Source organism: Odocoileus virginianus, chromosome 19 (assembly GCF_023699985.2).
Source record: "Odocoileus virginianus isolate 20LAN1187 ecotype Illinois chromosome 19, Ovbor_1.2, whole genome shotgun sequence".
NCBI classification, from domain to species: Eukaryota; Metazoa; Chordata; class Mammalia; order Artiodactyla; family Cervidae; genus Odocoileus; species Odocoileus virginianus.
The window spans coordinates 28,298,282-28,323,081 of NC_069692.1; positions in this window are offsets into that span (position 1 = coordinate 28,298,282).

The window sequence follows — 24,800 nt, forward strand, 5'->3', positions numbered from 1 at the left end:
GATTTAAGACAATTAAGAGCTAGAACAGGGTGGAACAATGAGGTTCACCTGTTAGATAAGGCCACTCCAAGACTGGGAGAGGAGATTGTCTTAGTTAACGCACAGAAACACAACACAGCAAGTAAAAGAAAATGAATAAACAAAGCAATACATTTCAAACAAAAGAACATGATAAAACCTCAGAAAAAGCTTTAATGAAACAGAGATAAGTGAAAATTTACCTAGCTAAGAGTTCAAAGTAACAGTCACAGAGATGCTCACCAAATATATAAGCACCTAACATAGAAACCAGAGAAGGCAATGGCACCCCACTCCAGTCCTCTTGCCAGGAAAGTCCCATGGATGGAGGAGCCTGGTAGGCTGCAGTCCATGGGGTCGCTAAGAGTTGGACACGACTGAGCAACTTCACCTTCACTTTTCACTTTCATGCGTTGGAGAAGGAAATGGCAACCTACTCCAGTGTTCTTGCCTGGAGAATCCCAGGGACGGGGGAGCCTGGTGGGCTGCCGTCTATGGGGTCGCACAGAGTCAGGCATGACTGAAGCAACTTAGCAGCAGCAGCAACATAGAAACACTTCAATATACAAGGGAAATGCTAACACTCATAAAAGGAGAGGTTGATAGTAACACAATAATAGTGGGGCACTTTAACAACCCATTTACACCAATGGAGAGATCGGACAGAAAAATCAAGGAAACATGGGCATTAAATGACACATTAGACAAGATGGATTTAATTGATATTTATAGAATGTTTCATCCAAAAGCAGTAGAATACACACTTTTCTCAAGTGCACATGGAACATTCTTAAGGTTCAAACACATATTAGGCCACAAATCAACCTCAGTAACTTAAACAAAGTTGAAATCATATCAAGTATCTTTTTTTGGACCAAATAAATTACAGGAAAAAAACTGCAGAAAACACAAACCTGTGGAGACTAAAACGATATACTACTAAACAGTCAATGAATCACTGAAGCAAAAGGAGAAATAAAAAAAATACCTAGAGACAAGTAACAATGAAAACACAGTTGTCTAAAACCTATGGGACGCAGCAACAGCAATTCTCAGAGGGACTTTACAGCAATAGAATCATAACTCAGGAAACAACAATCTTCAAAGGGACAACCGAACCTTACACCTACAGCAACTGAGAAAGAAGAACACATGAAACCCAGATTAAGTAGAAGGAAAGAGCAGAGCAGAAAAAAAGGGAAACAGAGATGAAGAAAACGATACGAAAGATTGAAGAAACTAAAAGCTGATTCTTTGGAAAGATAAACAAAATTGATAAACCTTTAGCCAGGCTTCTGAATGGCCTGGTGGCTCAGAGGTTAAAGCGTCTGCCTGCAATGTAGGAGACCTGGGTTCGATCCCTGGGTCGGGAAGATTCCCTGGAGAAGGAAATGGCAACCCACTCCAGTATTCTTGCCTGGAGAATCCCATGGACAGAGGAGCCTGGCAGGCTACAGTCCACAGGGTCGCAAAGAGTCAGACACGCCTGAGCAACTTCACTTTCACTTTTATTTAGCCAGGCTTATCAAGACAGAAAGGCAGAGGGCCCAAATTAATAAAGTCAGAAATGAAAAGGACAACTTACAGCTAACCCACAGAAACACAAAGGCCCATAAGAGAATACTATTAATATAAGCAACTATACCTTAATAAAATGGAAAACCTAGAAGAAATGGACATATTATTAGAAAAGTACAACCTTCCAAGACTGAACCAGGAAGAAATAGACAATATAAACAGACCAATCACAAGTACTGAAACTAAAACAGTATCCTAAAAGCCTCCAACAAACAAAAGTCCAGGGTCAAACGACTTCACAGGTGAATTCTGTCAAACACTTAGAAAAGAGTTAACACTATCCTTCTGAAACTCTCCCAAAAACTGGCAGAGGAAGGAACACTCCCAAACTCATTCTATGAGGCCACCATCACCCTGATACCAAAAGCAGACAAAGATACCACACACACACAAAAAGACAGACTAATAGCACTGATGAACATAGACACAAACATCCTCAACAAAATACTAGCAAACCAATTCCAACAACACACTAAAGGGATCATTCACCATGATCAGGTGGGACTCATCCCAGGGATGCAAGGATTTTCCAGAATCTATAAATCAATCAAAAAGATTCACCACATTAGCAACCAAAGAATAAAACCATATGATCATCTCAATAGATGCTGAAAGAGCTTCTGACAAAATTCAACAACCATTTATGATTTAAAAAAAAAAAAAAAAACACCAGAAAGTGGGCATAGAAGGAACAAATGAAAGTAAAAGGGAAAGTCACTCGTTCGTGTCCGACCCTTTGCGACCCCATGGACTATACAGTCTATGGAATTCTCTAGGCCAGAATACTGGAGTGGGTAGCTGTTCCCTTCTCCAGGGGATCCCCAACCCAGGGATCAAACCCAGGTCTCCCACATTGCAGGCAGATTCTTTACCAACTGAGCCACAAGGGAAGCCCCCTTGCTGAAGGAACAAACTTCAACATAATTAAAGGCTGTATATGACAAACCCACAATAAACATCATTCTCAACAGAGAAAAGCTGAAAACATTTCCTCTAAACATCAAGAACAAGACAAGGATGTCTATACTCACCACTTTTTGTTCAACATATTTTGGAAGTCCTAGCCAAGGCAATCAAAGAAGAAAAAGAAAAGGAATCCAAATTGGAAAAAAGGAGTAAAACTGTCACTGCTTGCAGATGACATGATACTATACATAAAAAATCCTCAAGATGCCACAAGAAAACTACTAGAGCTCATCAATGACTTCAGTAAAGTTGCATGATACAAAATTAAAGTGCAAAAAACCACTTGCATTCCTATATACAAATGATGAAAGATCAGAAAGAGAAATCTAGGAAACAATCTCATTTACTGCAACAAAAAGAATAAGATACCTAGGAATAAACGTACCTAAGGAGGCAAAAAGACCTGGACTCAGAAAACTGTAAGATGCTGGTGAAAGAAATCAAACACAACAAACACAGATGGAAAGATATTCTTTGATTGATTCATGGATTCGAGAAATAACACGGTATAAATTATATACTACCCAAAATAATATACAGATTCAATGCAATCCCTATCAAATTACCAAGGGCATTTTTCACAGAAATAGAATAAAAATTTTTATAATTTATATGGAAACACAAAATACCCTGAATAGCCAAGCAATCTTGAGAAAGAAAAATGTAGCTGAAGGAAATCAGGCTCCCTGACTTCACACTATATTACAAAGCTACAGTAAAGCTAAAACAATATAGTACAGACTCAAAAACAGAAATACAGATCAATGGAACAGGATAGGAAGCCCAGAGATAAACCCATGCATCTATGATCAAGTAATCTCTGACAAAGGAGGCAAGACTATATAGTGGGAAAAAGCTCTTCAATAAGTGGTGCTGGGAAAACTGGACAGCTATTCGTAAAACAATGAAATTAGAATATTCTCTAACACCATACGGGTGAGCCATAAACTGGAGAAAAATTATACCAAAGAAGCTCTGTGAACGTTCTAGGCCGACAACAGACTTTCCAACCTGGGGATCCAGCAAAGGGACTGAATCCTCAGGTATCTGACTTTGAAGGTGAGCGCAATCTGATTACAGAACTTCCATAGGACTGGGGAAACCGAGATTCTTGGAAGGCACAAACAAGACCTTGTGCACGCCAGGACCCAGAAGAAAGGAGCAGTGACCCCACAAGAGACTGAGCCAGAATTGCCTGTGAGTGGGAGTCTCTGGCAGCAGCGTGGATTGACAGTAGCCTGCCGTGTGGGGTCAGGGACACTAGCGGCAGCAGTCCTGGGAGGTGTGGCAGGCTGGAATAAGTTGTTTTGGAGGAGGACATTATCCCTATATAGTTTGGTTTCAGGCCGAACTACAGGGAGGAAGCACAGCCCCACCCATCAGGAGAAGATTGGATTAAAAACTTACTGAGCATGGCCCTGCCCACCAGAGCGAAACCCAGTTTTCCCCACAGCCAGTCCAACCCATCAGGAAGCTTGCACAAGCCTCTTATCCTCATCTATCAGAGGGCAGACAGAATGAAAACCACAATACAAAAAACTAACCAAAATGATCACATGGATCACAGCTTTGTGTAACTCAATGAAATTAAGAGCCATGCTGTGTAGGGCCACCAAAGATGGATAGGTCATGGTGGAAAGTTCTGACAAAACACGGTCCACTGGAGAAGGGAATGGCAAACCACTTCAACATTATTGCTTTGAGAACCCCATGAACAGTATGAAAAGGCAAAAAGATAGGACACAGAAAGATGAACACCTCCCCCCAGGTCTGTAGGTGCCCAATATGCTACCCGAGAAGAACAAAGAAACAGCTCCAGAAGGAATGAAGAGGCTGAATCAAAGTGGAAATGACCCCCAGTTGTGGATGTGTCTGGTGGTGAAAGTGAATTTCAATGCTGTAAAGAATAATATCGCATAGGAACCTGGAATGTTAGGTCCATAAATCAAGGTAAATTGGAAGTGGTCAAACAGGAGATGGCAAGAGTAAACATTGAAGTTTTAGGAATCAGTGAACTAAAATAGACAGGAATGGACGATTTAATTCAGATGACCATTGTATCTACTACTGTGGGCAAGAATCCCTTAGAAGAAATGAAGTAGCCCTCATAGTCAAAAAGAGTTTGAAATGCAGTACATGGGTGCAACCTCAAAAACAATAGGATGATCTCAGTTCCTTTCCAAGGCAAACCATTCAATCTCACAGTAATCCAAGTCTATGCCCTAACCACTAATGCTAAAGATGAAGTTGAATGGTTCTATGATGACCTACAACCTGCTAACACCAAAAAAAGATGTCCTTTTCATCATAGGAAACTGGAATGCCAAAGTAGGAAGTCAAGAGATATTTGGAGCAACAGGCAAGTTTGGCCTTGGAGTACAAAATGAAGCAGGGCAAAAGCTAACAGAGTTTTGCCAAGAGAACACAGTGGTCATAGCAAACAACCTCTTCAAACAACACAAGAGAAGACTCTACACATGGACATCACCACATCGTCAATACTGAAATCAGACTGATTATATTCTTTGTAGCCAAAGATTCTCTAAGTCATTCTGCATCTATAAGTCTTCTGATGGAAAAGTCAGCAAAAACAAGGCTGGGAGTGATGCTCTGATCATGAACTACTTATTGCCAAATTCAGACTTAAACTGAAGAAAGCAGGGAAAATGACTCGACCATTCAGGTATGACCTAAATCAAATCCCTTACAATTATACAGTGAAAATGACAAATAGATTCAAGGGATTAGATCTGATAGACAGAGTGCCTGAATGAACTATGAATGGAGGTTTGTGACATTTACAGGAGGCAGTGATCAAGACCACCCCCAAGAAAAAGAAATGCAAAAAGGCAAAATGGTTATCTGAGGAAGTCTTACAAATAGCTGAGAAAAGAAGCTAAAGGCAAAGGAGAAAAGGAAAGATATACCCATCTGAATGCAGAGTTCCAAAGAATAGCAAGGAGAGATAAGAAAGCCTTCCTCAGTGATCAGTGCAAAGAAATAGAGGAAAACAATAGAATGGGAAAGACTAGAGATCTCTTCAAGAAAATGAGAGAGACCAAAGGAAAATTTCATGCAAAGATGGGCACAATAAAGGACAGAAATGGTATGGACCTAACAGAAGCAGAAGATATTAAGAACAGGTGGCAAGAATACACAGAAGAACTATAGAAAAACAATCTTCAGAACCCAGATAACCATGATGGTGTGATCACCCACCTAGAGCCAGACTTCCTGGAATGTGAAGTCAAGTGGGCCTTAGGAAGCCCACTATGAACAAAGCTAGTGGAGGTGATGGAATTCTAGTTGAGCTATTTCAAATCCTATATGGCATAAAGGAAAGAGGAACTAAAGAGCCTCTTGATGAAAGTGAAAGAAGAGAGTGAAAAAGCTGGCTTAAAACTCAACATTCAAAAAACTAAGATCATGGCATCCAATCCCATCACTTCATGGCAAATAGATGGGGAAACAATGGGAACAGTGACAAATTTTATTTTCTTGGGCTCCAAAATCACTGTGAATGGTGACTGCAGCCATGAAATTAAAATACACTTGCTCATTGTAAGAAAAGCTATGACCAACCTAGATAGCATATTAAAAAGCAGAGACATCACTTTGCCAACCAAGATTCGTACAGTCAAAGCTATAGTTTTTCCAGTAGTCATGTATGGATGTGATTGTTGGACCATAAAGAAGGCTGGGCACTGAAGAATTGATGCTTTGTACTATGGTGCTGGAGAAGACTCTTGAGAGTCCTTCGACAGCAGGAAGATCAAATCAGTTAATCTTAAAGGAAATCAACCCTGAATATTCATTGGAAGGACTGATGTTGAAGTTGAAACTCCAATACTTTGGCCACCTGATGCAAAAAGCCAACTCACTAGAAAAAGACCTTTATTCTGGGAAAGATTGAGGGCAGAAGGAGAAGTCCCTGACAGAGGATGAGATGGTTGGATGGCATCATTGACTCAATGGACATGAGTTTGCACAAACTCTGGGAGATGGTGAAGGACAAGGAAGCCTGGTGTGCTACAGTCCATGGGGTCACAAACAGTTGGACTTGACTGAACAACAACTAACACTACATCCATAAATAAACTCAAAATGGATTAAAGTGAAGTGAAGTTGCTCAGTCGGGTCTGACTCTTTGCACTCCCTTGGACTGTAGCCTATCAGGCTCCTTCATCCATGGAATTTTCCAGGCAAGAGTATTGGAGTGGGTTGCCATTTCCTTCTCCAGAGGATCTTCCCAACCCGGGGATCAAACCCAGGTCTCCCGCACTATAGGCAGACGCTTTACTATCTGAGCTACCAGGGAAGCCCTAAAAGACCTAAATAAAAGACTTGGTACTATGAAAAGCTTAGAGGAAAACATAGGGAAAACACTCTTTGTCATAAATCACAAGATCTTTTTTGACCCACCTCCTAATGAAAACAAAAATAAACAAAGGGACCTGATTAAACTTAAAAGCTTTTGCCCAACAAAGGAAACCATAAACAAAACTAGGAATAAGTTTAACCAAGTGTTGTAAAAGACTGTAAACTGAAAACTGTAAGACACTGATGAAAGAAATTGAAGATAACACAAAAAATGGAAAAATATTCTGTACTCACAGATTAGAATAATGTTGTTAAAATATCAATACTGTTCAAAGAACCCAACACCCCAAAATTCATTGCAATTCCTCTCAAAATTCAAATGCCATTTTCACAGAAAATAATCCATCATAAAATGTGTGTAGAACCACAACAGACCCTGACTAGCTCAAATAATATTGGGAAAGAACAAAAAAGCTGGAGGCATCATGTTCCCTGATTTCAAACAATATTAAAGAGCTGTAACAGCCCAAACAGTATAGTATTGGCAAAAAAATTACCCATAGTATTAGCCATGGTATTGGGGGGAAAAAAAAACAAAACCAGATACATACATCAACAGAACAAAATAGAAATCCCAAAATAAACTCACACCTATATGGGCAATTAAGTTACAATAAAGGAGGCTGAATAAATAATGGAGAAAGTGCAATCTCTTCAATAAATAGTGTTGGGAAAATTGGACAGCCATATGGAAAAGAATGAAAGAATGAAACTGTACCCCAAAATTATCTCAAAATGTACTGAAACCTGGACACACAACCTGGAAGCATTAAGCTTCTAGAAGAAAACAAAGGTGTAAGCTTCTTGATATCAGTGTTGGGGATTTTTTGGTTTTGATGCTAAAAGCAAAGGCAACAAAAGCAAACAATCAAGTAGAACTATATAAACTAAAAAGCTTCTACACAACAAAGGAAACCATCAACAAAACAAAAGTGCAACCTACCAAATAGAAGAAAATACTGATAACCATTAATATCCAAAATATGGGGCTTTCCTAGTGGCTCAGTGGTAAAGAATCCACCTGCCAGTGTAAGAGATACAGGTTCAATCCCTGGGTCAGAAAGATCCCCTGGAGAAGGGAAAGGCAACCCACTCCAGTATTCTTTCCTGGGAAACCCCATGGACAGAGGAACCCAGTAGGCTACAGTCCACAAGATCACAAGAGAGTCAGCCATGATTTGGCAGCTAAACAACAACAACAATTCAAAATATATGAAAAACTCACACAGTTGAAAAGCAAAATAAGAAATAATCCAATTTATGATCCAACCAAAAGACGCAGACTGGTTGGATACAAAAACAAGACCCATATATATATGCTATCTACAAGAGACTCAGTTCAGACCTAGGGACACATACAGAATGAAAGCTGAGGGGATGGAAAAAGATATTCCACATAAATGGAAATCAAAAGAAAGCTGGAGTAACAATACTCATATCAGATAAAATAGACTTTAAAATAAAGACTGTTACTAGAGATACGGAAGGTCACTACATAATGATCAAGGGATCAAATAAGATTAACAATATTAAATATAAATATTTATGCACCCAACATAGGAACACCTCAATCCATAAGGTAAATGCTAACATCCATAAAAGGTGAAATCAACAGGAGATCAATAACAGTGGAAGACTCTAGTGACTCACTTACACCAAGGGACAGGTTTCATCCAGACAGAAAATCAATAAGGAAACACAGGCCTTAAATGATACATTAGACAAGATGGACTTAATTGATATTTATAGACCATTTCATCCAAAAGCAGCAGAATATACATTCTTTTCAAGTGCACATGGAAGTTTTTCCAGAATAGATCACATGCTGGGCCACAAGCAAGCCTTGATAAATTCAAGAAAGTTAAAATTATATCAAGTACCCTTTCCAACCAAAATGCTACTAGAAATAAATTACAGGAAAAATCTGTAAAAAACACAAATACATGGAGACTAAAACAGTATGTTACCAAACAACCAGTGAATCACCAAAGAAATCAAAGAGGAAATTAAAAAAATACCAAGAGACAAATGACAATGAAAATATGATGATCCAAAACATATGGTATGCAACAAAAGCAGTTCTGAGAAGGAAGTTTATAGCAAAACAATCTTACCTCAGGAAACAAGAAAAAAATCCCAAATAGATGACTAAACCTTATATCTAAAACAATTAGAGGAAGAACACAAAAAACCTAAAGTTAGTAGAAGCAAAGAAATCATAAAGATCAGAGCAGAAATAAATGAGAGACTAAGAAAACAACATAAAAGATCAATGAAACTAAAAGCAGGCTCTTTGAGATGGTAATAAAATTGATAAATCTTTAACCAGGCTCATTAAAAAAGTGAGAGAGCTCAAATCAATAAAGTCAGAAATGAAAAAGAAGTTACAACTGACACAACAGAAATGCCAAAGATCATAAAAGACTATTACAAGCAACTATATGCCAATAAAATGGTCAACCTAGAAGAAATGGGAAAATTCTCAGAAACATATAACCTTCCAAAACGGAACAAAGAAAAACAGAAAACATAAAAGAGACCAATCACAGTATTGAAATTGAAACCGTGACTTTAAAAATTACAATAAATGAAAGTCCAGGAACAGATGGCTTCACAGGGAAATTCTGTCAAACATTAAAGAAGGGTTAACACCTATCCTTCTGAAACTTTTCCCAAAAAATGACAGAGGAAGGAACACTCACAAACTCATTCTATGAGGCCAGCATCACCCTGGTACCAAAAGCAGACAAAGATACCACAAAAAAGGAAAACTACAGGAATATATCACTGATGAACATAGATGCAAAAATTCTCAACAAAATACTAGCAAACCAAATCCAATAATACATTAAAAGGATCATCCACCATGATCAAATGGGAATCATTCCAGGGATGCAAGGATTTTTCAATATCTGTAAATCAATCATTGTGATTCACCACATTAGCAAATGGAATAAAACCGTATGATAATCTCAATAGATGCAAAAAAAGTTTTGACAAAGTTCAACACCCTTTTATGATAAAAAGAAAAAAAAAAACTCCAGAAAATGGACACAGAGGGAACATACCACAACATAATAAAGGCCATATATGACAAACCCACCGCAAATATCATTCTCAATCATGAAAAGCTGAAAGCATTTTCTCTAAAGATCAGAAAAAAAGTAAGGATGTCCACTTCCACCACTTTCATTCAACATAGCTTTGGAAGAGTGTCCAAAACATAGTTTTGGAACATAGTTTTGGAAGGATGTTCACTCCCACCACTTTTATTCAACATAGTTTTGGAAGCTATGGTAATCAAAAAAGAAATAAAAGGAATCCAAATTGGAAAAGAAGTAAGATTGTCACTGCTTGCAGATGACATGATACTACACACAGAAAATCTTCAAGATGCTACCAGAAAACTACTCAGTTCAGCTCAGTCCTTCAGTTGTGTCCAACTCTTTGTGACCCCCATGGACTGTTGCACTCCAGGTTTCCCTGTCCAACTTCCCGAGCTTGCTCAAACTCATGTCCATCAAGTCAGTGATGCCATCCAACCATCTCATCCTCTGTCGTCCTCTTCTCCTCCTGCCTTCAATCTTTCAGGGTCTTTTTTAGTGAGTCAGTTCTTCACATCAGGTGGCCAAAGTATTGGAGTTTCAGTTTCAGCATCAGTCCTTACAGTGAATATTCAGAACTGATTGCCTTTAGGATAGAGTGGTTGGATCTCCTTGCAGTCCAAGGGACTCTCAAGAAAGAGTCTTCTCCAAGACCACAGTTCAAAAGCATCAGTTCTTCAGTGCTCAGCTTTCTTCATGGTCCACCTCTCACATCCATACATGACTACTGGAAAAACCACAGCCTTGACTATACAGACCTTTGCTGGCAAAGTAATGTCTCTGCTTTTTAATATGCTGTCTAGGTTGGATATAGCTTTTAAGGAGCAAGCGTCTTTTAATTTCATGGCCATAGTCACCATCTGCAGTGATTTTGAAGCCCCCCAAAATAAAGTCTCACCGTTTCCATTGTTTCCCCATCTATTTGCCATGAAGTGATGGGACCAGATGCCATGATCTTTGTTTTCTGAATGTTGAATTTTAAGCCAACTTTTTCACTCTCCTCTTTCACTTTCATCAAGAAGCTCTTTAGTTCTTTGCTTACTGCCATTAGGGTGGTGCTATCTGCATATCTGAGGTTATTGATATTTCTCCCAGAAATCTTGATTCCAGCTTGTGCTTCATCCAGCCAGGCATTTTGTATGATGTACTCTGCATATAAGTTAAATAAGCAGGGTGACAATATACAGCCTTGACATACTCCTTTCCCAATTTGGAACCAGTCTGTTGTTCCATGTTTAGTTCTACATGTTGCTTCTTGACCTACATACAGATTTCTGAAGAGGCAGTTCTGGTGGGTCTGGTATTCCCATATCTTGAAGTATCTTCCTCAGTTTGTTATGATCCACATAGTCAAAGGCTTTGGTATAGTCAATAAAGCAGACGTAGACGTTTTTCTGGAACTCTCTTGCTTTTTCAATGATCCAGCGGATGTTGGCAATTTAATCTCTGGTTCCTCTGCCTTTTCTAAATTCAACTTGAACATCTAGAAGTTCATGGTTCACATACTGCTAGAGCCTGGCTTGGAGAATTTTGAGCATTACTTTGCTAGCATGTGAGATGAGTGCAATTGTGCAGTAGTTTTCAACAGTCTTTGGCATTGCCTTTCTTTGGGATTGGAATGAAAACTGACCTTTTCCAGTCCTGTGGCCACTGCTGAGTTTTCCAAATTTGCTGGCATACTGAGTGCAGCACTTTCACAGCATTATCTTTTAGGGTTTGAAATAGCTCAACTGGAATTCCATCACCTCCACTAGCTTTGTTCCTATTCATGTTTCCTAAGGCCCACTTGACTTCGCATTCCAGGATGTCTGGCTCTAGGTGGGTGATCACACCATCATGGTTATCTGGGTTATGAAGATTGTTTTTGTATAGTTCTTCTGTGTATTCTTGCCACCTGTTCTTAATATCTTCTGCTTCTGTTAGGTTCATACCATTTCTGTCTTTATTGTGCCCATCTTTGCATGAAATTTTCCTTTGGTCTCTCATTTTCTTAGAGATCTCTAGTCTTTCCCATTCTATTGTTTTTCTCTATTTCTTTGCACTGATCACTAAGGAAGGCTTTCTTATCTCTCCTCGCTATTCTTTGGAACTCTGCATTCAGATGGGTATATCTTTCCTTTTCTCCTTTGCCTTTAGATTCTCTTCTTTTCTCAGCTAATTGTAAGGTTTCCTCAGACACCATTTTGCCTTTTTGCATTTCTTTTTTGAGGGGTGGTCTTGATCACTGCCTCCTGTACAATATCACAAATCTCCATCCATAGTTCTTCAGGCACTCTGTCTATCAGATCTAATAAGGATAAGCCTCTTATTCTTATCCATTAGAGGGCAGACAGAATGAAAACCACAGTCACAGAAACCTAAGCAAACTGATCACATGCCTTGTCTAACTCAATGAAACTATGAGCCATGCCATGTAGGGCCACCCAAGACGGATGGATCATGGTGGAGAGCTCTGACGAAACCTGGTCCACTGGAGTAGGGAATGGCAAACCACTTCAGTATTCTCACCTTGAGAACCCCATGAACAGTATGAAAAGGCAAAAAGATAGGGCACTGAAAGAAAACTACTAGAGCTCATTAATGAATTTGGTAAAGGTGCAGGATACAAAATTAATACACAGAAAATCTCTTGCATTTCTATACACTAATGACATTTGATCAGAAAGAGAAATCAAGGAAACAATCTCATATCACTGCAACAAAAATAATAAAATACCTAGGAATAAACCTACCTAAAGAAGCAAAAGAGCTGGACTCAGAAAACTAGAAGATGCTGATGAAAGAAATCAAAGCCAACACAAACAAATGGAGAGATACACCATGTTCTTGGATTGGAAGAATCAATATTGTTACGTGACTATACGATGCAAAGTAATATACAGATTCAATGCAATCCCTGTCAAATTACAATGGCATTGTTTACAGAAATAGAACAAAACATTTTACAATGTATATGGAAACACAAAACACCCTAAGTAGCTAAGCAATCTTGAGGGGGGAAAAAAATGAAGCTGAAGGAAGCTGATTTCTCGCTATATTACAAAGCTACAGTAATCAAAACAGTACAGCGCTATCTCAAAAACAGAAATAAAGATCAATGGAACAGAACAGAAAGTCCAGAGATAACCCCATGCACTGATGATCAACTTAATCTATGACATAGGAGACAGCAATATACAATGAAGAAGAGACAGTCTCTTCAATAAGTGGTGCTGGGAAAACTGGACAGCTACATGTAAAAGAATGAAATTAGAACACTCTCTAACACCATACACAAAAAGAAACTCAAAATGGATTAAAGACCTAAATGTAATACTGAATATTATAAAATTGTTAGAGGAAATAGAGGCAGAACACTCTCTGACATAAATAGCAGTAATATATCTTTGAAGCCACCTCCTAGAGTAATGAAAACAAAAATAAACAAATGGACCTAATTAAACATAAAAGCTTTTGCACAACAAAGGATACCATAAATAAAACAGAAAGTTAAACCAGAGACAATATTTTGAACTAATGTGACCAACAGGCATTAATCTCCAAAATACACAAACAGCTCATAAAGCTCAATATCAAAAGCCCAAATAACCCAATCAAAAATTGAATGTGAGAGATAAATAGGCATTCATCCAAAGAAGACATATTGATGGCCAAAAAGCTTGAGAAAAGATGCTCAACACCACTAATTATTAGAGAAATACAAATGAAAATTACAATGAGATATCATCTCACACTGGTTAGAATGGCCATCATCAAAATGTCTACAAACAGTAAATACTGGAGAGAGTGTGGAGAGAATGGAACCCTCCTGCACTGTTGGTGAGAATGTAAACTGGTACAACCACTACAGAGAACAATACGGTGGCTCCTTAAAAACTAAAAACAGAACTACTTTATGATCCAGCAATCACACCCCTGGGCATATACCCAGGGAAAATCATAATTCAAAAAGTTACATGTGGGGCTTCCCTGGTGGCTCAGTGGTAAAGAATCCACCTGCCAATTTCAGGAGACACAGTTTGGATCCCTGATCCAGGAAGATTCTACATGCTGTCTGACAACTAAGCCTGTGTGCTACAGCTGTTGAGCGGGTGTTCCAGAGCCCTGGAACTGCAGCTATTGAGCCCACGTGCACCAGAGCCTGTGCTCTGCAACAAGAGAAGCCACTGCACTGAAGAGCTGCCCCCTGCTCCCAGCAACTAAAGCAAAGCCCACACAGCAATGAAGACCCAGCACAACCAAAAACAAATAATAAAATTATTTTTTAAAAGTTACATGCACACCAATGTTCATTGCAGCACTATTTACAATAGCCAAGACATGGAAATAACTTAAATATCCACTGACATGTGGTGCATATATACAATGAAATATTAGTCATAAAGAATGAAGTAATACCATTTGCAGCAACATGGAGATTTTCATACTAAGTGAAGTCAAACAGGGAAAGACAAACATCATATGATATCACTTGTCCATGGAATCTTAAAAAAAAGTGAAACAAATGAATTTATTTACAAAACAACTGATTCACAGACCTAGAAAATAAATTTATGGTTACCAAGATAGGAAGGTGCTGAGTGGATAAATTAGGAGTTGGAATTTATATACACTGCTATATATTAAATTGATAATCAACAAGGACCTACTGTATCACAAAGGGAACTCTACTCAATACTCTATAATAACCTATATTGTAAAAGAATCTGAAAAAGAATAGATTGTATAGGTTTATGTATAACTGAATCACTATGCTATACACCTGAAATTAACACAATATTGTAAATCAACTATATTCCTATATAAGATAATTTTTTAAATTAAAATAGAGATACTAAGCAGAAATTTTATTTCAGGAATTAATAAACTGAAGTAGAGCAGGGCAAGTGAAAAGGCCATGACAAAGGATGCCATTCTAGTCAAGAAGTCGGCAAGGACTCCTTTAGGGGAAGTATCATTTGAACAAAGATCTGAACCTGGCAGGACAGACTGAAGTGGACCAGATGGTTCAGCCCAGGTGATGCCATATGCAGTGCTGAGCAAGAAAAGAACAGGGTAACCATGTAAGCAGACCCAGTAACCATGTGAGACACTGACCACAGGGGAGATGAAGAGAAGCAGGAGAACCACAAGGATAGCAGGTGGTCTTAGCATCTTTAAGGAATTTCGGGGTTGGGGCAATTGGAACCTGCCACCAGAAACATAATTCTGACCTGCTACCTCATGGATGAACCTCAAAAACATCATGCTAAGTGAAAGAAGTCAGACATAAATGACCATGTCCTGCATGATTGCATTTATATGAAGTGTCCAGACTACACAAAACTATAAAGACAGAAAAACATAGATGAGAGGTTGCCTAGAGTCTGGGGTGGATATGGGGCTTATGTATAATAATTGGGGATGCATATGACCCAGCAATCCCACTGCTGGGCATACACACTGAGGAAATCAGAATTGAAAGAGACATGTGTACCCCAGTGTTCATTGCAGCACTGTTTACAATAGCTAGGACATGGAAGCAACCTAGATGTCCGTCAGCAGATGAATGGATAAGAAAGTTGTGGTACATATACACAATGGAATATTACTCAGCTATTTAAAAGAATGCATTTGAATAAGTTCTAATAAGGTGGATGAAACTGGAGCCTATTATACAGAGTGAAGTACGTCAGAAAGAAAAACACCAACACAGCATATTAACACATATATACAGAATTTAGAAAGATGGTAATGATGACCCTATATGCAAGGCAGCAATAGAGACCCGGATATAAAAAATAGGCTTTTGGACTATGTGGGAGAAAGCAAGGGTGGGATGATTTGAGAGAATATCATTGAAACATGTATATTACCATATGTGAAATCAATCACCAGTCCAAGTTCAATGTGTGAGGTAGGGCGCTCAGGACCAGTGCACTGGGACAACCCAGAGGGATGGGATGGGGAGGGAGGTGGGAGGGGGATTCAGGATGGGAGACACATGTACACCCGTGGCTGATTCATGTCAATGTATGGCAAAACCACCAAATATTGTAAAGTAATTAGCCTCCAATTAAAATAAATAAATTAATTTTAAAAACAATTGGGCATGAAGGATCTTACTGGGGTGATGAAGATCTTCTAAAGCTGAATTACAGTAATGGTTGCACACCCTAGTAAATTTACAAAAAAGTCATTGTGTTCCACACTTGAATGGATGGGTTTCATGGTATGTACATTATATTTGAATAAGGTTGTCAAAATAAATACTGATAGAGAAATCAAAAGCAGCAAATGAACCTCTGAATGAGCACTGTTAGAAACAGCCACCTGCAAGCGTCATGTAGGAGAGGCAGGTGATGGGGAGGAATTGAGATTAAAGTTTGTTCATCAGGTCTGGGCAAGGAGGGTGAGGACTACTTTGAGCAGGGTCTTTATGTAAGAGTTCACCTCCCAAGGTACCGCTTGTCCCTCTCCTCTCTACTGAGTCTAGTCTTGTAGATCAGATTGCTGATACCATGTCTTGCAAATCATGCCTTGAATCCATTTCTCTCTGCTCGAGGCTCAGGGCCTCCTGCAGACACGTTTCTGCAGCAGCTGAATGCAATCAGGAGGCACAGGCAGGCAGACTCCATTAACGCTGGGTGAACGTCGAAGAAATCTATCATTTCCTCTACTGTTCAAGAGATACTGGCTTGGTGGCCATTTATGGGAGTTATAAACGCCAACAGACCCTAGGAGTTGTAAACAAACCACCTTCATGGTTATATGTGATTCAGAAAGTGATTTACATTCAGGTGGCAATGAAAATATATTACTGTTCTCTGACTCCAGAGTATTATAGGCTTCGATAAGTATCAAAGGCAAGAGCTTACAGTCACTTTGAAGAGGGAATCAAACTGAGGTTAACCTGAACACAAGGTCAGCATCAAAAGAGAACCCAAAATTCTAGGGGAAATGACGGAAGTTTACACAAGTAACACCACGTTACCCCTCCCAGGGTACTGAGGTGCTCGCTCCATCAATGGCTTTTTAAATTTTTTTTTTTTCAGTTTCTTAAAAAATTTTATTATTACCCTTAAAAAAAATTTTATTATTATCCTTAATTTACAAATGTAGTCTTAATCTTAGCTATATATTCTCCCATATCAAATAATCAAAACATTTGATGAAACAGACCACCAGCCCAGGTTGAATGCATGAGACAAGTGCTCAGGGCTGGTGCACTGGGAAGACCCAGAGGGATGGGATGGGGAGGGAGGCGGGAGGAGGGATCGGGAAGGGGAACACATGTAAATCCATGGCTGATTCATGTCAATGTATGGCAAAAAACACTACAATATTGTAAAGTAATTAGCCTCCAACTAATAAAAATAAATGAAAAAAAAAAAGAATTGCTTTTTTTAGAATGCCGGGTTTACCCTCCACCTCAATCCCCAGGAGCTGCCCATACCTGGCGTCTCTAGGCACACCAGCAACTCCCCAGCTCTGCCACTGCTCCGGTCTCGGCTCAGGGTACAATTCCCTCTAACTCCTTGGAGAGCTGGTCAATTAGAAAGTCTTTGGGAGGGAAGGTAAATGGGAGGGGCTTCATCAGTTGTTAACAGCTGAACTTCTGTGCTGACTGCACCATTTCCTAGTGAATAGAAAGGCTGTGCCTGCGTGTGAGTGGAGGTGTTTCCACTTAGCAAAGGAGAGAATGGTCAGAATGCAGTGGTAGGTTCTGAAAGGGGTGATTGCCGGAGGGAAATTAGTGAACAGATATTGCAGACTTTGCCTACCTCCTACTCTTGATCTCCGGTCTCAGCTCAGGAATGCTGTTACCTGACCTCAGCTATCATGGAGGAGTTTGCCCCACCCCAACCCCACAATGCCTAAGGGCCAGCTGAGAACAATGATTAAGGTGGTAAAAATACCACTGATTCTTGAACAAAACAGGTGTGAAGTACATGGGTCCACTTATACCTAGATTTTTTTTTCCATAAATACTATAGTACTACACCATCTGTGGTTAGTTGAATCCATGGACATGGAACCTTGGAAACCATGGAATGATGTATCTGGCAGGGCAACTGTAAGTTATACGTAGATTTTCAACTGGATGGATTGTTGATGCCCTTGACTCTCACATCGTTCAAGTGTTAACTGTCCAGAGGTTTTATAGTCAGAACCAGTCCAAACTGGTAAAGGAAAATTATTAGACACATAGGAAGCAGAATTAATTCACACAGATATAGCCACCTCAACACAGTCTCAGGCATCAGTGCTTTTTATCCCAGAAGTGGCACAACTTTGAGAAAAAGTGTATTTTATTAATATTTTAAAATTATTGCAAAAATAAATGTGGTAATCTTTTATAGTTGTAATTTAGATTTACAGAAAAGTTGCTAAAATGATACAGGGAGAACCCATATGTCCTTTATACAGATTTTCCCAGTGTTAACATCTTCCATTATCAGTGGAATTATCAAAGCTTGGAAATTATCACTGATACAATACAATTAACCAAGCTACACACTTTATTTAAATGTTGTCAGTTTTTCCACTACCTGTCTTTTTTTCTGCTCCTGGTAGCACACTGTATTGAGTTCTCACATCCCTTTAGTCTCCTTCAGTCTGAGCACCTCAGTTCTTCCTTGCATTTCAATGACCCTGACTCTGTGGACGAGGACTGGCTCTGGTTATCTGTAGAACGTCCCTCATTTTTTGTCTGATGTTTTCTCATATAATGAAGTTATGCATTTTTGGCAAGAATGCTCCAGATATGATGCTGTGATCTTTTTGATGTATCATATCAGGGGGTACATGGTGTGGATATGTCTTATCTTGGTGATATTAATTTGGATTGTTTGGTTAAGGTAGTATCTACCTGGTTTCTCCACTGTAAAGTTAACCACGTTTCCCTCTAGAAGATTACCTGATAATTTCATGACAGTTATATTTTACCTAAATTAAAACACATATTCAATGCCACCTTTTGGAAAGGTATTTGAGACAAATTACAATAAAAGAAACATACAAGTTAGATTCATGTGTATCCAATCTCAACAAATAGTCCTTTTCTGTTTCCAAAACCTGGAGGAGGTCTTGATATTTCCTTCTTAAATCCAATCATCACCAGATTCTACCAAGTCCATCTTCTGTTAATATATATGCCTCTCAGCCGTGTCCACTTCTCTCCATTTTCACCATGTTTCATAATTTGTCTACCTGACTCCATGTCTTGATCCTCTCAAATCCTATTTACTCACTAACTCCAGAGTGAGCTTTAAAAATCAAATAAGGGGGGCTTCCTGCATAAGCCAATGCAGGTGATATGGGTTCGATCCCTGGTCTGGGAAGATCCCACATGCCACAGAGCAACTAAGCCCGTGGGCCACAGCTATTGAGCCGGTGCTCTAGAACCCAGGAGCCACAACTACCAAGCCCAGGTGCCACAACTACTGAAGCCTGTGCACCCTAGAGCCTGTGCTCTGCAACAAGAGAAGCCACTGCAATGGGAAGCCTGTGCATCACAACTAGAGCGTAGTCCCCACTCGCCACATCTAGAGAAAAGCCTGTTCAGCAACAAAGACCCAGCACAGCCGTAAACAAGTTTAAAAAATAGTTTAAAAAAAAAAGCAAATAAGGGAACTTCCCTGGTGGTCCAGTGGCTAAGACTCCAAGCTCCCAGTGCAGGGGGCCCGGGTTTGATCCTTGGCCAGGGAACTAGATCCCACATGCCACAACTAAGAGTTTGCATGCTGCAACTAAAGATTTCCTGCATGCCACATCTAAGACCTGTCACAACCAAATAAAATTTTAAAAAAGAAAAAGCAAATAAAGCCAGGTTACCTCCTGCTCTGGGTCTCCGGTAGCTTCCCACTGCCCTAAAGCAGAGATGATCTGGGTAGCAAACACTGGAATGGGCCCTCTTCATGAACCACAGATAAAATGATCCCTGGGTAACTGAACAAGTTAATCTCCCAGCTGCAAATCAGAATCCACCAGGGAGCCTGTTAAAACTATAAACCCACAGGCTCCTACCCACAGAGATTCCAACTCATTGGAAGAACCTGGGATCTACTCTATAACAAGCTTCCCAGGTGATCCAGATGGAGGGTCAGCTGAAGAATCACTGTTACTCAACATGGTGTTCGTTCTTAGGGGGAGCTATGAGAAAGATTTTCTCTGATTTCTAAACTTCTGTAATGTTATTTTAATTCTGCTCTAATCATTAATGCACCTAAATTTATTTGAAATTAAATAAAAAATCTGCCAAATAAGAAGTCCTAGAATATTCTAACTTCTGTTGAATCTGTACATATTACAGGATGCTATAATTTTCTCACTTAGAAAGGTGATCATTTTATTTCATTAAATTTAACTTTAATATTTTAACTTCAACTAACTTTAACTTTAACTAAATTAAAATTTAACTTTAATATTCATTAAATTTAACTCCCTAGTGGTATAGATAGAATCCTTCTGAGATCATGACATGAAGTCTTATTGTCCTTAATATTAAAGATCCCAACCACTGCTAGTTTCTAGCAAAGACTTTTTCAAGCTCTGGTCCCCATATTTTAAAACTCTGGCTGGGCAGTATGCCCAACTGTGACACCTTAGGTGCCAACTATGTGTCATGTAGGCACCTGAGGTTTGAATCACAAATACAGTCAGTTCCAGTAGTAAATACTGCCTTTTTAGTCATTCCAATTATTTTCAAATTTAAATAAAAATTAAGCAATTTCAAAAACTCAAGAAAGTGATTATTTATGTTGTTTATTATGTTTCTATAGGGATTGAGACATTACAAAACCCCATCAGACTTACATAAGCCTCAGCACCATTCCTAACAGTAATCCTTTGCCTTATTTTTAAGCAAAATACACATTATAAATGAGACTTAAATTCAAGTTAAATATGTAATATTTGGAAGGAAAGCTGTAACAAACCTAGATAGCATATTAAAAAGCAGAGACATCACTTTGGCGACAAAGATCCATACAGTCAAAGCTATGGTTTTTCCAGTAGTCATGTATGGATGTAAGAGCTGGACCATAAAGAAGTCTGAACACCTAAGGATCAATGCTTTCCAACTGTGGTGTTGGAGAATACTCTTGAGAGTCTCTTGGACTACAAAGAGATCAAATCAGTCAGTTCTAAAGGAAATCAACCCTAAATATTCACTGGAAGGACTGATACTGAAGCTCCAATACTTTGGCCACCTGATGCGAAGAGCTGACTCATTGGAAAAGACCCTGATGCTGGGAAAGACTGAGGGCAGGAGAAGAAAGGGGTGCCAGAAGAAGAAATTTTTGGATGGCATCATCAACTCAATGGACATGAGTTTCAGAAACTTCGGGAGATAGTGAAGGACAAGGAAGCTCGGCATGCTGCAGTCCATGGGGTTGCAAATAGCTGGACACGACTTAGCAACTGAACAACAACAAAATATGTAATATGAACACTTATTTTATCTCCCAACAAAGTAAGAGAAGTGGCATTTAAATTTAGTTAGACCGTTTTTACAGTTAGCACGCACCTCCCTCTGCTTCTGAAAGGGTTTTGTAGTTTAACTTAAGGTGGGAAATGCTGGCAGAGAGACAAGACAGGGAGGCAGGAGGCAGTCTATATTGGCCTGTGATGGGGCTGTAACTACCTGGTCCCCTAAGTTCTTCTTCTCTAAGTCAGAATCTCATAGAATGTGCCTCCTTCCCAAGCCTAATTCCTTCACCACCTCTATCTTTGTTAGTTGTGTGTGTGACAAAAGTATACCCTTTTTTTTTATCATGTTGCATGGCCTGCAGGATCTTAGTTCCCTGACTAGGGATCGAACCTGGGCCCCCAGCAGTGGAAGCATGGAGCCCTAACCACTGGACCTCCAGGGAATGTGCAAAAGCATATATTTTTTTAACTTCCAAGAAAAACTTGATGTAAACTATGATAAAATACTAATTAAGGAATGCAGCTTCTTTGTGTAATATTTTCTCTTTTGCTTTATTGATGAGGAAAATATAAGTATTATGATAAAGTTTTGTCACTTTTGCTTGTAAATGAAGCAACTGACAAAGGATTTATCTTCAAAATATACAAGCAGCTCATAAAGCTCAGTATCAGAAAAACAAACAACCAAATAAAAAAAATGGGCAGAAGACCTAAATAGACATTTCTCAAAGGAGACATATAGATGGCCAACAGATATATGAAAAGATGTGCAAATTGCTCATTATTATATAAATTCAAATCAAAACTACAATGATGTATCACCTCACACAGATCAGAATGGCCATCATCAAAAAGTCTATAAGCAATAAATGCTGGAGAGGGTGTGGAGAAAAGGGAACCCTCTTGCATTGTTGTTGCTGCTAAGTTGCTTCAGTTGTGTCCGACTCTTTGTGACCCCATGGACTGCAGCCTACCAGGCTCCTCCGTCCATGGGGTTTTCCAGGCAAGAGTGCTGGAGTGGGTTGCCACTGTCTTCTCCCTTGCACTATTGCTAGGAATGTGAGTTTACGCAACCACTATGGAGAACAGTACGGAGACTCCTTAAAAAACTAAAAATAGAACTACTATATGACCTAGAAATCCCGCTACAGGGCATATACCCTGAGAAAACCATAATTCAAAAAGACATATGTATCCCAGTGTTCACTGCAGCACTATTTACAATAGCCAGAACATGGAAGCAACCTAGATGTCCATCAACAGATGGATGGATACAGAAGATGTGGTACATATATATAATGGAATAGTACTTAGCCATAAAAAGGAACAATACTGGGTCATTTGTAATGATGTGGATGAACCTAGAGTCTGTCATACAAAGCGAAGTCAGAAAGAAAAACAAACGTTATATATTAAGGTATCAGTTCAGTTCAGTCACTCAGTCATGTCCAACTCTTTGCGACCCCATGAACCGCAGCACGCCAGGCCTCCCTGTCCATCACCAGCTCCCAGGGTCCACCCAAACCCATGTCCATTGAGTCAGTGATGTCATTCAACCATCTCATCCTCTGTTGTCCCCTTCTCCTCCTGCCCTCAATCTTTCCCAGCATCAGGGTCTTTTCAAATGAGTCAGCTGTTCACATCAGGTGGCCAAAGTATCAGAGTTTCAGCTTTGAGATCAATCCTTCCAGTGAACACCCAAGACTGATATCCTTTAAGATGGACTGGTTGAATATTAGGGTATATATATGGAATATAGGCAAATGATACTAATGAACCTATTTGCAAGGCAGGAACAGAGGTTCAGACATAGAGAAGGGATTTGTGGACACAGGTGGGGAAGGAGAGGGCGGGATAAGTTGAGAGAGTAGCATTGAAACATATACTCTACTGTGTGTAAAATAAGATAGCTGGTGGGAAGCTGCCATATACCAAGGAAGCTCACAGGGAACTCAGCTCCGCGTCTGTGATGACCTAGGGGAGTGGAATGGGAGGGTGGGAGGGCGGCACAAGAGGTAGGGGATATATGTATACACATAGCTATATCTCTTTGTTGTACGGCAGAAACTAACGCAATATTGTAAAGCAATTATACTCCAATTTTCAAAAATAAATGCCAAAAAAAGATGGAGAAAAACTTTAAAGGGAAAAACAGAGCTTTATCAAACTCTGGCCATACGCAAAACAGGAAAATGGAAAATGCATGAAGCCTTGAAAATTCAGTATTCTATGTTTAACTATTTCCCTTTGAGTTTGCAGTCTGAAATGTAAATCCAATAAACTCCAAATGAGTGAGTCATAAAATCGACAGGAAGAACTAATCAGGGGTTTCTCCAATAGGCACTTTTATCTTGTGTGGAACTTTTCATGTAGATTACAACAGCATTTTTACAATAAGGTAATGGATTCAGTCATTACCACAGCGCCAAACCACTGCATTTTACTGTTTGAGTGTGGATCTTGGAAGAATTTTGAGTGTCTTTAAATGAGAAACCAGAAAACATAAAATGCTTCAAGGAGCAGAGAGAGCAATGTTGGACACCTGGATGAACTGAGGGAGCTGAGAGCTGAGTTTAGCCTGAGTCTGCAGGTCCTGGATGAAGCGGGGTAAATGACCCTAAACTCGAGAGCTGCAGCTTCTTCAGGCACAAAGTGAAGATACTGTTTAGCTCTATATTCATGGATTCAATGGGAGAATGCCTTCCCTGACTAAGGACCACATTCCTTAACTGGTCTCTCTTCCTGAGGTTGATCCTCTGTGACACAGTAATGGCCTGGCTGTACCCTCCACCCAGTGACGCTGAGGCTCAGAAGGACCATCTGTCCGTCCATCAGGAGAGCATTGTCACCCATCCCCTGGCTCCAGCGTGCAGGCCACTTCCCCCTCCTGACCCCAGACTCCGTCCTTGCAGAATCTCTGAATTTCTTCACTGGGCTGTGTAGGACCTCTGGCTCCCTTTGCACCTTCCGCAGACCAGGGAGAGCTGGGCACTGCCTCAGGCCCCTCTGTCAAGCCAACTTCTCCTTCAGGGCTGGACCATGGTGATGTGCTGACTGGGGATACTGGCAGCCTCCTAGGGACCAAGAGGTGCGCAGGGCACTGAACTCTTTGTTTTGTCTTCACAGATTCACGGAGGCTCCTGGACATCAGCGCAAAGAGCGGCGGTTGGGACACAGATGTCTCTCTGCCTGTGTCCTCTCCCCTTTCTCTTCCTCCTCTTCAACTCATGCCTCCTACCCTATGTCACGTGCTGACTTCTTTCCACCCCTGCCTTTTCTTCTGACCTAGTTCACAAGATGGATCTTGATAGGTGAAGAAATTTTCTCTCCACAAAGATTGCC